This window comes from Nicotiana sylvestris, chromosome 4 (assembly GCF_000393655.2).
Source record: "Nicotiana sylvestris chromosome 4, ASM39365v2, whole genome shotgun sequence".
Lineage (NCBI taxonomy): Eukaryota > Viridiplantae > Streptophyta > Magnoliopsida > Solanales > Solanaceae > Nicotiana > Nicotiana sylvestris.
The window spans coordinates 41,456,214-41,469,944 of record NC_091060.1 but is presented as its reverse complement, the minus strand read 5'-3'; positions in this window follow the sequence as shown (position 1 = coordinate 41,469,944).

Below are 13,731 nucleotides of genomic sequence, written 5' to 3'. Positions count from 1 at the left end.
AGGAGACCAACATCGCCTACCATATAAGGTCTCATAAGGAGCCATCTCGATACTCGACTGGTAGCTGTTGTTGTAGGCAAACTCTGTTAAAGGCGAAAAATGATCCCACGAGCCTCCAAAAGTCAATGACGCAAGCTCGGAGCATATCTTCCAAAATATGAATAGTCCGCTCGGACTATCCGTCCATCTGAGGATGAAATGTTGTGCTCAACTCAACCCGCATGCCCAACTCTCGTTGAACTGCCCTCCAGAAATGCGAGGTAAACTGCGTACCTCAGTCCGAAATAATAGACTCGGGCACACCATGAAGATGAAAAATCTCCCGGATATAGATCTCAGCTAACCTCTCGGACGAATGAGAGACTGCCACAGGAATAAAATGCGCTGACTTGGTCAGCTATCAACAATAACCCACACTGCATCGAACTTCCTCTGAGTCCATGGGAGACCAACAACAAAGTCCATAGTGATACGCTCCCATTTCCATTCAGGAATCTCAATCTTTTGAAATGAACCATCGGGCCTCTGATGCATGTACTTAACCTACTGACAATTCAAACACCGATCCACATATGCAACGATATCCTTCTTCATTCTCCGCCACCAATAATGCTGCCGCAAATCCTGATACATCTTCACGGTGCCCGGATAAATAGAGTACCGTGAACTATGGGCCTCCTCTAAAATCAACTCTCGAAGCCCATCCACATTAGGCACACGAACTCGACCCTGCAATCTCAAAACTCTATCATCACCTAAGGTAACCTGTTTGGCACCTCCGTGCTGCACCGTGTCTTTGAGGACACACAAATGGGGATCATCATACTGCCAATCTTGGATACGCTCCAATAATGAAGAGCGAGTGACTGTGCAATCTAACACATGGTGGGGCTCAGAAACATCCAACCTCACGAACTGATTGGCCAAAGCCTGAACATCCAAAGCAAGCGGTCTCTCACCGACCGGAATATAAGAAAGACAGCCCATACTGGCTGACTTCCTACTCAAAGCATCGGCCACCACATTTGCCTTTCCCGGGTGATATAAGATAGTGATATCATAATCTTTCAACAACTCCAACCACCTCCTCTGCCTCAAATTCAACTTCTTTTGCTTGAACAAATACTGAAGACTCTTGTGATCCGTGAACACCTCACATGCCACGCCATACAGATAATGCCTCCAAATCTTCAACGCGTGAACAATGGCTGCCAACTCCAAATCATGAACCAGATAGTTCTTCTCATGAATCTTCAAAAGCCGCGAAGCATAGGCAATGACCTTGCCATCCTGCATCTACACTGCACCAAGTCCAATACGAGATGCATCACAATAGACTGTATAAGGCCCTGAACATGTGGGCAATACCAACACCGGTGCCGTAGTCAAAGCTGTCTTGAGCTTTTGAAAGCTCACCTCACACTCATCCAACCATCTAAACTGGGTACCCTTCTGGGTCAACCTAGTCATCGGGGCTGCTATAGATGAAAACCTCTCTACGAACCGACGATAGTAGCCTGTCAATCCCAAGAAACTCCGAATCTTTGTAGCTGATGCTGGTCTAGGACAGTTCTTGACTGCCTCAATCTTCTTCGAATCAACCTGAATACCCTCCACTAATAAAACATGACCCAGGAATGCAACTGAACTCAACTAGAGCTCACACTTCAAGAACTTAGCATATAACTGACTATCCCTCAAGGTTTAATAACCACTCTAAGATGCCGCTCGTGCTCCTCCCAGCTTCGGGAATAAATCAAAATATCATCAATGAAGACTATCACAAACGAATCCAAATAAGGCCTGAACACTCGGTTCATCAAATCCATAAAAGTTGCTGGGGCATTTGTCAACCCGAATGACATCACCAAGAACTCATAATGCCTGTACCGAGTTTGGGAAGCTGTTTTAGGGACATTGGATGCCCTAATCCTCAACTGATGGTAGCTAGATCTCAAGTCAATCTTTGAAAATACCTTGGCACCCTAAAGCTGATCCAACAAATCATCAATCCTCAGCAATGGATACTTATTCTTGATTGTAACCTTGTTCAACTGCCGATAATCAATACACATTCTCATCGATCCATCCTTCTTCTTAACAAACAACACCGGCGCACCCCAAGGAGAAACACTCGGCCTAATGAAACCATTCTCAAGCAAGTCTTGCAACTGCTCCTTCAACTCTTTCAACTCAGGCGGGGCCATATGATACTGCGAGATAGAAATAGGCTGAGTGCCCGAAGCCAAATCAATGCAAAAGTCAATATCCCTGTCCGATGGCATACCCGATAGGTCTAAAGGAAATACCTCAGGAAACGCATGAACAATGGGCACAGAATCAATAGAAGGAACCTCAGAACTAGAATCACAAACATATGCCAAATAGGCCAAACACCCTTTCTCGACCATACGTCGAGCCTTCATATAAGATATAACACTATGGGTATAATGATTAGGAGTCCTTCTCCACTCTAAACGAGGTAAACTCGGTAAGGCTAAGGTCACAGTCTTGGCATGACAGTCCACGATAGCATGGTAAGGTGATGACCAGTCCATCCCTAATATGATATCAAAATCGACCATGTCCAAAAGAAGCAAATCTAAACGAGTCTCAAGACCTCCAATCACAACTATACATGAACTATGGACTCGATCTAACATAATAGAATCACCTACCAGCGTAGACAAATAAATAGGATCACTCAAAGAATCACTAGGCATGACCATATACGGTGCAAAATAAGAGGATACATATGAGTACGTAGGCTCTGGATCAAATAACACTGAAGCATCTCTATCACAAACCAGAACTGTACCTGTAATAACTGCATCTAAAGCCTCAGCCTCGGGCCTGGATAGAAGAGCATAACATCGGGGTTGGGCCCCACCACCCTGAAATACATCTCTCGGACGGTCTGCTGCTGGATGTCCTCCACCTCTAGCGGCCTGATCTCCACCTCTAATACCTCTACCTCCACCTCTAGCACCTTTACCCCCACCTCTAGCTGGCTGGGTGGGCTGTGGAACACCTGGTGCCTGAACCATGTCACGGGAACCCTGATGCTGAGAGGTACTCGATGCTCGAGGGCAATATCTAGCAATGTGCCTCGTGTCGCTACAAGTAAAACAAGCCCTTGGCTGCTGGGGCTGACGACCCTCAAAACTCTGAAGCGGCGGTGCACTGATATGAGCTGGTGGTGCACTGTAGGACTACTAATCAGAATACTGCATCTGATAACCACGGCCACCTGAAGCACCGTGAGAAACCTGAAGTGCTGACTGAAAAGGTCTGGGAGGATGGACCCTACCATATGAATCCCTACCTTCAAATGAGGTGCCACTGAATCTATCTGAATGATGAGGCCTCTTGTTCGAGCCATGACTACCTCCTTGTCACAGAACCATCTCAACTCTCCGGGCCACATTGGCTGCCTCCTGGAAAGATATCTCACTCCCAGTCTCCCTAGCCATCTGAAGACGAATCGGCTGAATAAGTCCATCATTGAACCTCCTCTCTCTCTCTCTCTCTGTGAGAAGTATGACAAGAGCATGACGAGCTAGGTTGATGAATCTGGTCTCATACTGGAGTCATAGAACCCTGTTGGAGACGCTCAAACTGCCTCCGATAGGCCTCTCTCTGAGTGATGGGGAGAAACTTCTCCAAAAATAGCTGAGTAAACTGCTCCCAAGTCAAAGCTGGCGATCCGGCTAGTCGAGCCAAACGGAAATCCCTCCACCAAGTCTTGGCAGATCCCGACAAGCGAAAAGTGGCAAAATCGACCCCATTGGTCTCAACTATCCCCATGTTCCTGAGAAATTCATGACAACAGTCTAGATAATCTTGGGTATCCTCAGTAGATGCACCGCTAAAAGTAGTAATGAAGATCTTGGTGAACCTATCCAGCCTCCACAAAGCATCGACAGACATAGCTGTTCCATCACTGGTCTGAGCTACCATACCTGGTTGAACTGCTCCAACTGGCTGAACTGCTTGAGTCTGAATCTGGGGAGCTACCTGCTTCGGAGAGCGAGTAGCAGGAGTCTGGGCTCTTCCTCCAGCCTGAGAGACGGCTGGTGCTATAGGAAGCAAGCCTACTCGGGTGACACTCTCCATGAGGCCCACTAGACGGACTAGAGCATCGTGAAGAACTAGGGTAGCAATAAATCCCTCTGGGACCTGAGCGGGGCCCACCGGAACCATTGGGGCCTGAACCTCACCATCAAAGTCAACCTGAGGCTCCGCCGCTAGTGCTGCTGCTCGGGGCTGAGCTCTGCCCCTACCTCGGCCTCTAGCGCGGCCTCGGCCTCGCCATCTGCCTCTCGTGGGAGCTACTGCTGGGGGCACCGGCTCCTGGTCAGTAGATGAGAAAGTGCGTGTTCTCTCCATCTGCGAAAGAACAGAGTAGAATATCAATTAGCATTGAGAAACCAAACCGCATGACATGAGAGAATAAATGTAAAGTTATTCCTAACTCTGTAGTCTCTAGGGGATAATACAGACGTCTCTGTACCGATCCCTCAGACTCTACTAAGCTTGTTTGTGAACTCTGAGACCCATGTAACCTAGAGGTCTGATACCACCTTGTCATGACCCGGATTTCCCACCCTCAGAAGTCGTGATGGAGCCTACTAATGTGAGCTAGGCAAGACAAACCTTTAATCTAATTATTTCATTAACTGATTATTTCTTTATAACAAATATAAGGCGATAACATGATAACAGCGAAAATTCAAATTTAAGCGGAAGAAAACAAAAAAATATATGAAAATTGTATCTATTACAACTACTTAAGACTTAACCACCCAAAACCTGGTGTCACAATATCATAGACTGTCTAAGATTGCTACATACGATGTCTGAAGAAATAACAGTACACTGTTTTTGAATGGAAGGAAGATGAAACAGGAAATAGGGATAGAGGGAGACGCTAGGGCCTATGGACGCCTGCAGGTCTACCTTGGATCTCCGGGTGGAATGAAGTTAGCTTCCACACTATGGTCCAAAAGCTGCTCCGGGATCTGCACATAGTGCAGAGTGTAGTATCAGCACAACCGACCACATGTGTTGGTAAGTGTCTAGCCTAACCTCGGAGAAGTAGTGACGAGGCTAGGACTAGACCACCAAATAAACCAGTGCAGTTATGTAATATACAATGGAAAGTAAAGCAGGAATAACAAGTAAAGATGGGAGGGGGAAACATGCTTCGGAGAAAACAGGTAAAATAGAATATCAAGAGAACTATAAAGGAATCAAAATCCAACTACTAACAAGAATAAGGAAAACAAAGGCAGATTGCACTTTCTTTTCACATCTTGTTGCAGGCGTGCAACCCGATCCCGTTTCCTGTATCTCGTGGCAGGCGTGCCACCCGCTCCCATTTCATGTATCTCGTGGCAGGCGTGCCACCTGCTCCCATTTCATTTATCTCGTGGCAGGCGTGCCACCCGCTCCCATTTCATTTATCTTATGGTAGGCGTACCACCTGCTCCCATTTCATTTATCTCGTGGTTCCCATTTCATTATATCTTGTGGTAGGCGTACCACCCGCTCCCATTTAATTATATCTTGTGGTAGTTGTACCACCCGCTCCCATTTCATTATACCTTGCGATATGCGTACCACCCGCTCCCATTTCATTATATCTTGTGGTAGGCGTACCATCCGCTCCCATTTCATTATATCTTGTGGTAGGCATACCACCCGCTCCCAGTTACAAGCCAACAATAATCTCAAGGAATCCCGGCAAGGGAACAAGAGCAATATAACAACTTCCCGGCAAGGGAACAATAATATTTCAACAACATCCCAGCAAGGGAACAATAATATCAAAACTAACATCCCGGCAAGGGAACAATACTATCAATCAAACATCCCGGTGATAATAACATTTGAAGAACAATAAACCATAACGGAGTCATAACAATTATAATACAAGACTCACAAGCATGCTTGACACCAACGTATAGATACTCATCACCATGTCTATACGTCGTACTCCTCAATTAACATGTAGCAAATAAGATACAACTCCTAATCCCTTAAGCTAAGGTTAGACCAAACACTTACCTCGATGCCACGAACACAATTCACGATTCAACTATAGCTTTACCCCTTGACTCCACCACCAATTCGCTTGTATCTAGTCACAAGTTACTTAATTACATCAATAAATGCTAAATGAATCAACCCCAACGCATGAAAATGAGTTTTTCTAAAATTTTGCCCAAAAAGTCAAAAATCGTCCCCGGGCCCACATGGTCAAAACCCGAGGTTCAAACCAAAATCCGATTACCCATTCTCCCACAAACCCAAATATATAATTTGTTTTGAAATCGGACCTCAAATCGAGGTCCAAATCGCCAATTTTTGAAATACCTAAGTTCTACCAAAACACCCAATTTTCCCCATGATTTGAAATCATATTAAAAGATATTAATGATTGAAGGAAATGAGTTAAAATTAACTTACAATTGATTTGGAAGAAGAATTGTTCTTGGAAAATCGCCCAAAGGAGTTTGTGTTGTGAAAAGATGTGAAAAATGAGTTTAAAATCGTCTAAGTATAAAAGTTGCAGGGCTCATATATGAGAATTGCGAACATGGGTTCGCAATTGCGAACCTCGACCTCTGCTAGCTTGGGAATTGTGAAACAGGGCTCGCATTTGCGAAACCTTCAGGGAAAACTGGACTTTCGCATTTGCGATCAACATGTTGCATTTGCGACTTGGGAATTGCGACCACAGCATCGCATTTGCGATCCCCGACCAAATGGGAAACTTCGCAATTGCAAAGATAATCTCGCATTTGCAAGAGGGATGGCCTAGGCTTTCTTCGCAATTGTGACAAGCCGCTCGCATTTGAGGCCTGCTATGCACAGCTGAAAACCTGCAATTTTCTAAGTTAAAAATCCACCTCGTGGCCTATCCAAAACTCACCCGAGCCCTCGGGGCTTCAAGCCAAATATACACACAACCTTAAAAATATCTCACAGACTTATTCGTGTACTCATATCACCAAAATAACATCAAAAACCTCGAATTAAACCTCAATATCAATGAAATTTCTCAAAACTTCTTTAAACATCAAATTTTGCATTTAAGGTCCGAATCACGTCAAACGGATTCCGTTTCTTACCAAACTTCATAGAATTATCTTAAATCATATATAAGACTTGTACCAGGTGCCAGCACCAAAATACGGGCCCGATACCAATACGTTCTAAACAAAATTCATTTCCAAATCCTCTAAGCAATTTCAGAAAATAATTTTCTTTAAAAATTCATTTCTCAGGCCTGGGACCTCGGAATTCGATTTTGGGCATACGCCCAAGTCCCATATTTTCCTACATACCCTCTGGGACCATCAAATTATGCGTCCGAGTCTGCTTACCCAAAACATTGACCGAAGTCAAATTAATTCATTTTATAGTCAAAATTTATTATTTTTCACAGATTTTCACATATAGGCTTTTCGGCTACGCTCTCGGACAACACACGCAAATCAAGGTGATGCTAAAAGAGGTTTATAAGGCCCTGGAACGTGGAATTTCATTTTTAAACAAGTGATGACCTTTCGGGTCATCACAATTAGGATCTTTAGGTGCCATCTATTAAAAAAATTAAAAGATACAAAAATAACATCAGGACATTATCAAAAAAATCAATTAAACCTTCAACTCTAAGAAGGCTGAAGTTTACCAGTTACAAACAATCAGCTCGAGAGCTGAAGTTCGACAATTACAAAGTTCACCAGTTACAAAATAAAAACTTCAGCTTTAAAGCTGAAGTTCACCAGTTACAAAAACAAAAACTTCAGCTCCTAAATTTGAAGTTCACCAGTTACAAAATAAAACATTCAACAAAAAACATGTTGTAGTTTTTCGAAAATAAAACACAAATTTAAATCCAAAAATAATGCTGAAGTTCATAAAAATATATTACAAAAAAACACAAAACATGAAACAAAACTTCAACTCCTATCTAAGGTATCATTGAAGTATTGTAAACTTCACACTTTAATAGTATCATCTATTTAACTCTCAAATTTTTCAAAAATTTTGACGTCTAATCACTGATGAATTTATAGAATTTTCATCAACAACACAAACACACGTTCAAAAAACCTAAAAACACAATCGTAAAAGTAAAACTATTGAATTTATCAAACTAAACCCTAAGAAACTATTTTATCATAAATACATGACTATCAAAACCAAAACAAGAAATTAAATCGTAAAAATTAATACTAAAATAAAACCCAAAAAGTTAATGCAGTGTACGTGTGATTAAATCGTAATGTTATTGGGGAACAATAACAACGACGACTAGCAGTTGAAAAACCAACAACAACGATGAAAATTGTTTTAATTTCAGAGTAGAACAAATCAAAAATGTGAATAAAAGGAGAGAGAGACAGAAACAGTAGAGGACTAGCGTATACTTGGAGAGAAAGTAGTTTTTTAATAAAGAAGGGCGAAATAGTCTTTTTAAAAGGATTTTAACAAAAAAATTGGTGGTGCAAACAGAAAAACAAAGCGGCTACACGTTAAAAAGGGATGCCTAAATAAGGCACCCCATGCAATTTTTACCAATGAAAAGAGAAGGAATAACATCCTAGGCCCAAATTCCAAAGACGATTTACTTCGGGTGGTAAATTAACAGGAATGGCACATTAAGGGGATAATCTTAGCTGAGTGTCTCTGTAATTGATATTGTTTAAAAATTAGTCTCGGACTGGCGCGTACAGTTATTGCTATTCGGGGATTCTCTACTGGATTGGTAGAGTTTATGCTATATGTATTCCTATTTTCTATTAAATTGTTTATCAAAATCTACAAGGTTGACATGATTTTGTGCTAGTTCAATTGTTCACTAAACTCTACTAGATTGATATAACTTTGTGTTATTTGTATTTTATCTATTTATTAAATTGTTCACAACTTTACCCCATTAGCATGATTTTGTACATCAAACTTTACCAGACTGTCATAACTTCGTGTTATCTGCAATCGACCTATTTGTTAAACTATTCATTAAAATCTACATAATAGGCGTAATTTATCTATGTTGTTCGATAAATATTTTTTGAAAAATGCAATTTGATACATAACAGTATGACAAAATGGTAGAACTTTTATCTATAAATATTATATTACAATATTGTCACGACCCAAAATCCACTATAGGTCGTGATGGCACCTAACGCCACCGTCACGCAAGCCAACGGTGATTACCTAACTTGGTTACTCATTTCATTATCTTTAAAATCATAAATCCCATTAAATAAATAGAGGGAAATCTGGTAGTCGTAGAACACCCATGATTTTTATTTTTTCAATTTCCGTATAAGATATGAATTATAAGGTGAAATGATAGTAATTACGTGAATGACAATAATAACATCCAAGCAGAACCCCCAAAACCCGGTGTCACAAGTGCATGAGCATCTACTAGTAAATATAATAAAATACAACATCTGTCTGGCATACAAGTTAGATAGGAGAATGTAAATAACTTTGATGGAGACTCTATATGCTGCGGGTCATAACATGTAATGCAGCTCACCGTAAGTCCCCACAATAGCCACGCCTTTATGCCTCAAGACCACCAGACACACACACACACACACACACATATATATATATATATATACCTACACAATAAGTGCAACAAGTGTAGCATGAGTACGTAAATCAACACGTACCCAGTAAGTATCTAGCATAACCATGGAGAAGTAGTGACGAGGGGTCGACATCGATACTTATTAGTACTCCAATAAATTAAATACAGTAGAAAGTAAACAAATATGAGGCAGGATAAATAAACAGTATAAACAAATATAGGTACATGGTATAATTCTCCTCTAAAGAGTAAACTCAAGCTCTCAATTATCGATAACCTCCTCAACCAGAGTATATAAGTAAAATGGTCCTCTACCAGATAGGTCGTTAAAACTCAAATCAGGAAAATTCACTAATACAATGCTTCTTGTCAAATATTATGCACGACGCTACCGAGGGGAGCGACTCAATCCCATAAGAGTATTTCATGAAGCTGTAGAGGCGAACGACCTGATCCTATAAGAGTATTTATAGAAATGTCGAGGCGAACGACCCAATCCCATAAGAGTATAATGCAACCGAGGCGAGCAGCCTGATCCTATAAGAATATGATATTGCCGAGGCGAATGGCCCGATCCAATATGAATATGATACTGCCGAGGCGAATGGCCCGATCCCATAAGAACATGATACTGCCGAGGCAAACGGCCCGATCCATAAGAATGTGGTACATAATCCTGCCGAGGTGAACGACCCGATCCCATTAGAGTATGATGCTTTAACAGGTCACCCCACTCATGAACGTAGGAGAAATTCGAAAGGGGAGCACAATTATTTTGTGGCTAAATCAAGTAGCTCGTTAAATCTCTACAATAGCGAGTCTATCACTATACTCAAGTCTAGTCTTAGGTAGTAACGTATAACAAAAGAATTCAATAGGTAGGATAACTCAAATAGTATAATTAAAGCATGGCGTAAATCCTAGTCTACCGGGACATAATTAGGAATTCTAGCATGCGCACGGACACTTGTCACCTCGTATGTACGCCGCTCCCACAACATGTAGCATATAACAAGATTAATACCTACGGGGTAATTTCTCCCTCACAAGGTTAGATAAGTGACTTACCTCGCTTTGAAGTTCCATAACATGGCCCAATGCCTCTCTAACTCCTCGACTCAAAACCAAACGATCCAAAAATTGTCAAACAATGGGAAAATCAATCAAAATATACTTTAATGCTTATAATTAATCAATTTAAAACAATTACCAACTCCGCTTGAAAAGTCAAAAAAGTAAACCATCGGGATACGTGCCTGGATTCCAAATTTTTTGAAGAGAAACTTACCCGCAATATCACGAACTCAAATATATAATTTATTCCAAATTCTATGTCCAATTTCGTGGTCAAATTCCAAAAATACGATTTCTAGGTTTTTCTTCCAAAATCTCATAATTTTGTCATGTTAAATTCTTATAGAATGCACGTAAATTAACTTACAATATGTTGGAATTACTTACCTTGCAATAGATGATGAAAATCTTGCCTTCAAGAGCTCAAAAAATTGCCCAACCAAATGAAAATGTGAGAGAAATGGGCTAAGCCCCGAAATGAGGCCTTAGTAATAGGATCATATCGCAAATGCAAAGATCGCAAATGCAAAACAGGCATCCAAATGCGAAGGTTGACCAACACTGCCGGAGTCGCAAATGCAACTAGAACCTCGCAAATGCGGAGGCTGTCTCAATCGCAATTGTGATTAAATTGTTAGAAATTGCGAACTTCCCTGCCGCAGCCCATCTTCGCAAATGCGAGAGTTATCTCGCAAATGCGATAAAAACTCGTAAATGCGAGAACAATGCACCAGAACTAGCTGAACCTCTAGACACTCCTCCAGAACGCATCCAAAATACATTCAATCCCTCAAGTCTCCAAACTAAACATCCATACAAGTCTAACGTGAACTTGATCGCGCGATCAAAACACCAAAATAACCTCCAGAATAACGAATCAGACGCCAAAACGCATAAAAACACCATGAATTTCAATATCTTCTAAAATTGCAACTAATTGCCTGAACCACATCAAATCAACTCCGAATGACACTAAATTTTGCAAGCAAGTTCCAAATGACCAAACGGACCTATTCCAAGTCCAGAACCCAGAATCCAAACCGGATTGCCTCTAAGTCAAACATGGTCAAACTTAGGAAAAATTCTAAACTTTCAAATATTCAAACTTAGACGAATGTGTCTGATTAATACTTAAACATCCCAGGATGACGCCAAATGTTACGCACAAGTCTCAAATCATGATACGAACCTATTCCAAGGTTCGGAACCCCAAACGGACATCGATAACACCAAACTTCAAACCAAACTTAGATAATTCTAAAACCTTCAAAATGCCAACTTTCCTCAAGAAGTGTCGAAATGCTCCTGGGCCACCCGCTACTCAACCCAAACATACGCCCAAGTACGAAATCATCATACGAACATATTGGAACCTTCAAATCTCGTTTACCAAAAGTCTAACCTTAGTCAACTCTTCCAACTTAAAGCTTTTAAATTGAGAATTTTCCTTCCAAAACAACTCCAAACTTCTCAAGATTCAATTTCGACCGTACATACAAGTCATAATACATAAAGTGAAGCTACTCAAAGCCCCAAACCGTCAAACGATGCGCTAGAGCTCAAAATATCCGATAGGGTCATTATATTCTCCCCCACTTAAATATGCGTTCATCCTTGAACGTGCTAAGAACTGCTCCGAAGTTGCCTCAAAATCACTGATTAAACCCTTGTGCACCTACCCATGCCACCACAACCTAGGTCAATACTTTAGTTCGATCCAGACTAAAGATTCTCCCCTTTATTTAGCCAACAAGCCTTAGGACAAATTCTAACCTCCGAATTTTTTGACAAGACCTGATTATAACATACGAATACCTTATCAATCACCACACTCTGAACCCACACATGATCATGCACCCATGCCGACATCACACAATGCACCACATAACTCATTTTCCCATGGTAACCTTCTCCAAGCACAACAACTGCAAATTTACTGACCTAATGCCCCTAATATACCTCATAACCTATACAAGCCTAGTTTCAACCCTTATGATACTACAACGATGAAAGAGATATGCAGGAACTCATAACCACCCATTAAATCAATAACTCACGGAGTTCCTCCGCTTGACAAGAATCATTACCTTATTCTGAAAGGAATAGTGACATTTTCTCTTTAATATACCTTACATAAATCTGATTGCATCGATATTAGGTCCAGTAACCTCGTCTCATCAAGTACAAGCTGCTCAGGAAATAAGCCACCTCAAACACTAATCAAGATCTCATATGATGCCATCAATGTGCCAACAAGATACAACTTGAATATGACACATATGGAGGAACGAACTTTGGAAAAGAACTACACAACCCGCATAACGAATAAAGCAGCCAAAAAGATGCTATGAACCTTTCTCAGAGAATGAGAAACAAAATACACATAAATAAATATAGGAAACCATACTCAACATCTCACTATTGCGGCATGCAACCTGATCCACACATGATACCATTGAGGCTTGCAACCAGATCCAAACAATATACCTGTGGCAGCGTGTCACCCGATCCACACATAATAATAAATTAGGAAATACCCATCAAGCCATAATGCTTATACCTACGAAATACCTGACTGTTGGCCACAAGCACGCCAAGTGCACAAATATGACTTTAAGGAGACGGATAGCGCCATGTGACAAAACTCGATCTCAACTAAGGTGAAATAATGACAAGCTACATAAGACCACAACACATGCGCAAATAATCAAGCCGTCTCATAACCCACATGGCATAATATGGTATTACATAGGATAGCTGACGACAGGAGTAACATCCATCACCCGAAGACTCCTCCATAAACAGTGCTATGCTGAATGAGCACATTCGATCTGACATAGAGCGAGCATACATTAACATTAGATCTACTAGCAGACCTTAAACCGATTCCAATCATACCATACAGGGCCAATAACTTTCCAAGAATCCACAATGACTCTATTCATGATAGATAAGGGTAACTGCCAAATCCGGAGCAAACCCTCACAGTCTGCAACCAAAGAAATAGAGTGCCTCTTAGCCATAATCTCTCCCAT